The sequence below is a fragment of the Salmo salar genome, chromosome ssa22, assembly GCF_905237065.1.
Source record: "Salmo salar chromosome ssa22, Ssal_v3.1, whole genome shotgun sequence".
NCBI classification, from domain to species: domain Eukaryota; kingdom Metazoa; phylum Chordata; class Actinopteri; order Salmoniformes; family Salmonidae; genus Salmo; species Salmo salar.
Window position 1 is genome coordinate 24,381,801 of NC_059463.1, and position 5,445 is coordinate 24,387,245.

At 39.8% G+C, this 5,445-nt stretch overlaps 1 pseudogene; it reads left to right on the plus strand.

The window, feature by feature from the left end:
• The first annotated feature begins 3,350 nt into the window (after positions 1 to 3,350).
• On the plus strand, positions 3,351 to 4,833 carry LOC106582969 (transcription factor HES-5-like; annotated as a pseudogene).
• The last annotated feature ends 612 nt before the right edge of the window (positions 4,834 to 5,445 follow it).

The window sequence follows — 5,445 nt, forward strand, 5'->3', positions numbered from 1 at the left end:
GTAATCCATGGCTTCTGGTTGGGGTATGTACGTACAGTCACTGTGGGGACGACGTCATCGTTGCACTTATTGATAAAGCCAGTGACTAATGTGGTGTACTCCTCAATGCCATCGGAAGAATCCCGGAACATGTTCCAGTCTGTGATAGCAAAACAGTCCTGTAGTTTAGCATCTGCTTCATCTGATCACTTTTTTATAGACCGAGTCACTGGTGCTTCCTGCTTTAATTTTAGCTTGTAAGCAGGAATCAGGAGGATAGAGTTGTGGTCGGATTTACCAAATGGAGGGCGAGTGGTAGCTTTGTACGCGTCTCTGTGTGTGGAGTACAGGTAATCTAGAATTTTTTTCCGTCTGGTTGCACATTTAACATGTTGATAGAAATTTGGTAGAACTGATTTCAGTTTCCGTTTATTAAAGTCTCCGGCCTCTAGGAGCGCCGCCTCTGGGTGAGTGGTTTCCTGTTTGCTTATTTCTTTATACAGCTGACTGAGTGCGGTCTTAGTGCCAGCATCTGTCTGTGGTGGTAAATAAACAGCCATGAAAATTATAGCTGAAAACTCTCTAGGCAGGTAGTGTGGCCTGCAATTTATCACAATATACTCTACTTTAGGCGAGAAAAATCTAGAGACTTCCTTAGATTTCGTGCACCAGCTGTTGTTTACAAATATACACAGACCACCCCCCCCACGTCTTACTGGAGTGTGCTGTTCTATCTTGCCGGTGCAGTGTATATCCCGCTATCTGAATATCTATGTCGTCATTCAGCCACGATTCCGTGAAACATAGGATATTACAGTTTTTGATGTCCCGTTGGTAGGATATTCGTGATCGTACCTCGTCTAATTTACTGTCCAATGATTTCACGTTGGCGAGTAGTATTGACTGTAATGGCAGCTTTCCCACTAGCCTTCTCTGGGTCCTGGCAAGGCATTCGGCTCTTTGTCCTCTGTACCTGCGTCGCTTCCTCTTGCAAATAACGGGGATGTCGGCCCTGTGGGGTGTTTGGAGAATGTCCTCTGCGTCCTCCTTGTTGTAGAAAAAATCTTTGTCTAATCCGAGGTGAGTGATCGCTGTCCTGATCTCCAGAAGCTCTTTTTTCCGTAAGATACGGTTGCAGAAACATTATGAACAAAATAAGTTACAAATAACGCGAAAAAAAACACATAATAGCACAATTGGTTGGGCGCCCGTAAAACTGCTGCCATTTCTTCACGTTCGTATGTATTCCTCAGAGAACCTAGAAGGTAACAAGGCTTCACTATTTCATTAGGGGTGTAGTATATCCTATAGGACACCATATTTGGTCAGAGAGCGATGCCTTAATGGCACGCCGGGCGGCCATCACTTGAACGACTGTATCTTTGTCAAATAAGCACCAATCGGGGTCAAACAAAGCTAGCTAGATAGCCAATGAGCTGGGCTTTAAGGGACTATCCAGAAACCATGTATATGTCGTAAAATGTAGCTACTAACCTTGTATGACAGCATGCCTTTTCATTTTGGACACAAATTATAAGGATATTCAGAGTTATGAAGTTATGAAAAATGGTTGTTTTGCAAATGTTGAACTTATAATATGGCTACTAATACTTGGAAAGCTAAATCAAAGTCCAAGTAAACAGATTTGATGACATTTTTGCAGAAAAATGGAATTAAAATGCGAATGTCTTCTTCACGATTTGCCCAAATGTACCCATTTTTTAAGTTGTCCATCTGAAACTTTGCACATAGACTTGCCATCTTGTGGAGACTATCGGAATTACAACCAGAGTGACGGCTATAACTATGGCCTTTCTCTTGCATTTCAAAGATGGCGGTAGAAAAAGACCGGTTGGTTTTTTCTTTGAATTTTCTTCTACCAGATCTATTGTGTTATATTCTCCTACATTCAATTCACATTTCCACAAACTCCAAAGTGTTTCCTTTCAAATGGTACCAAGAATATGCATATCCTTGCTTCAGGGCCTGAGCTACAGGCAGTTCGATTTGGGTATGTCATTTAGGCGAAAATTGAAAAACAGGGGGCTTTTAATGAACTGCTTGTGTAGAGATTCATTAACATTTAACAAGGCACACTTCTATTGTTTAGTAGAAGCTCTCTCAATGGGCAGAGTGTGGGAAAGCTCTGGAAAGCAGTCATAGTTTAGTTTTGTCAGTCCCACCAGCACCTGTGAGTCTCAATGGGGAAAAGGCATACTTTATGAGGGTAATAAAAGAAAGAATAAATAAAGGAACCTCAGGTTTACCAAAGTTAAGAAAGCCATTTTCAGTTGTTCTATCTCTATGATTAAACAATCTTTATTAGTAAATTTGTGTAGCCCATTTATTTGTGTAGCCCATTTATTTGTGTAGACAGAAGTAAAGCACTCACAAATCCCAAGGGAATTTAAAATATTTTGTCATTAAACAAAAAGTAAAAATGTAAGGTTTTAGTTCGAAAGTAGACACAATCATATGCTCTTTTGATTTGCTAACAATCTCTTTCTAAAAGTGTGTCTTGTGAGTTTAGGCATTGAATCAGCCAGTGCTGGTGTATCCCTCCAGAATCCAGATTGTCTGTGAAGTCAAGTTCTGTCTATAGTACAACACAGACCTAATTGCCATCACTAATGGATCACTGAGCCGCTTTTGTAGTGCATCGATCACAGCAGTGTGGAAAACTCGACTAGCTCTCTCAAGACAGAGGACACAATCTGCTGCATCTGGACTCCCAAAACAGGGAGAGCATTCCATGCAAAACACATGACATCCTACTTTGCCCTATTATTGTCTAATTGTTCTATTTTTCTGGATTTAAAAAAGTTACATACTGAAATCACAAGGAATTACCAAATGGATATACTGTTTATAAATAAAGTAAAACAATTCAAGTCATTCATCATATCAGATTAACACAGTTTAAAATCGTTTAAAGTGCTTAAATGTGACCAAACTGCACTGTATCAAGGAAATAGCAGACTGTCCTTCAAAATGCAGCAATCTAAAGGATTTGGGTAACACCAAGAGTTTTAATGTAGAGGCTCTGTGTCAATCTCACATGTAAATTGTGATGATGAGTGTGTGTTCTGTCAGTGTCATTGATCCCAACATCAAGCGGCAGATCTGGGGGTCACCACTTTCCCAGAGTCACACAGCGCTCTGTGAGTCACTCTCCATCACCCCCACCCCTCCACCTGTTCCCCTGAGACGTGACCATTGTCCCCCAGCAATAAGAACACTGAGCATGTGGCAGCTCCACATCCCTTATTGTCCTCCCAAGCTCACCCATTGGCTACAGACTGTGAGAAACTCCAACAAGCCCAAGACACACACATTCATATGCAGATTTGGGACTATATATAGGAGAGATGAAGGCATTAGAAATCAGATTCACTTTCTACACAGAGACCTCTACAGCACAGAGATCCAGCCATGGCACCTACAATCACTTCAGCAATGATCTACTCCAAGGAGCACCTGACTCTGACCGATAAGGTAAATTGAAGATTCAAATTGAAGGACATTTATCTTCTTTGATGGATGGTTTATTTGTTTCAATAATGCCATATATCAGAATAAGGTTATTAATGACTCTCCTCTTCTCTTCTTGCAGCTAAGAAAGCCAGTGGTGGAGAAGTTATTCAGAGATCGTATCAACAGCAGCATTGAGCAGCTCAAGTCTCTCCTGGGTCCAGAGATCCTCAACCATCAGCCTGACTCCAAGATGGAGAAAGCAGACACCTTGGCGATGACAGTTTGCTTCCTGAGACGACAGCAACAGTACCAGCCAGTGAGCTCATCCTCATGCTAAGCACCTGTCAATCAGGGTTACTCCAGGTGTGTCCAAGAGATTGTGCACTTCCTGTCCAAGGATGAGGTGAAGACACATCCCAGAGAAGACAGCAGAGCCACTTCCAGAGCCTCCAGCCATCCTTTGATAAGAACAGAAGGGAGAGTGACCTGCCTCAGCTGAGCTCACCAGTCCAGCACAGCATCAGCAAAGAGAAGAGTCCAGTCAACAGCGCCCTCTGGAGGCCCTGGTAGAGTCCTGAAGAAGCTGCACTCAGACAAACTTGATGGACCATGTTGGTCTAACGTTAATGTCATGGATGAGAATAGATCTTCTTTATCTTCTGTTTATGTAGGAGTTTTTACAAGTCTTTCTGTGATTGAGACTTTTCATTTCAGTTCAACCGCATTTCTGAAATCATAACCTTTATGTTTTGTGAAACGTGTTAGTTATGATGATCGTGTGTTCATTCAAGATCAACAATAACCTGAATGATCTTTCATAAGGACTTTTGACCCACAATGTGTCGTTTTTCATAAAAAAATGTGTGACTGTCTATCTGTTTAAAGGTCAAAACGTATAAGAGAAAACAACTGTTTGTTTTCTTGTTACCGCTACATTTGTGTAGTGATAACGTCATGTTGACGTTATATTGAGCATCTTCTGTGAAGCATGTGTCAGTTATCTGTTTGATATAGATCAACCTAAGCTAGAGCATCACTGTTATCGTCACTCTGTGATAAGCAATATTTGATCTGTTTGAAGATCAGACTATGTGCAAAGGCTTCATGTGTGAAAATGTTGCTCACATTATTTGAATAATGTGCACATTGCAGATGGGAGAAAACTGTTCTTTCTCATTGTAAGACCTCTTGTTTATTTTCAAAAGACAGTAACTGTGTATCCTATACTCTGTTAGAGTATCTTATGTTTTGGAGATTTATCCAAATTCTTGTTGTGATGTTTAATCACTTTATTTCTATTGAAATATTTACCTTAAATTAAGGTTTTCAATGATGAGACTCATTGAGCTACTCAATAAATACACAAATCATGAAATGAAATCTTGTTGTTTGTTAGTCTATTCTTCTCTTGACAACCTTCCATCACAGTTATATTACTGATTTATCAAATTCCACATAGAGCTACTAGCTAGACCATATGGAGCTGAATCAAACAAAGCCTACTATGAGTTTAGATTCTACAGAATTATCTAGAAAGAATAACACACTAAATATATATATCGTTCACCTCTTTGTGCTTTGTTCAAAATCTACAGAGTACGATAAATATTTTTCTAGTCATACATTATAACTTCACATGAATTGGTTTGATATAGTCCGAAAATACGAATGAAAGATTCAGGCTGTTTATTTGACATATAATATCACTAAAGTGTAATGTAGTTTGAAAGAGATAATTGATAATATGAGTTCCCAGAAGAATGGCTATGTTGTTTTTACTGAAACACCTGTTTTACATACATGTATTTTTAGTATATCAGAATGTATTGCAATAGAATTTTGTTTGCTCATCAGTGATTCCAGGTGTTGGAAGAAAACTTCTGCTGTCATTTTAGTGGTTTAAAAATGTATGGCTGCTGGGCTGCATAATGTGATGTGTAATAAGACACACTTCTATTCTTCCTCCATTGAAAGCAGTGAACGGAGAGAGTG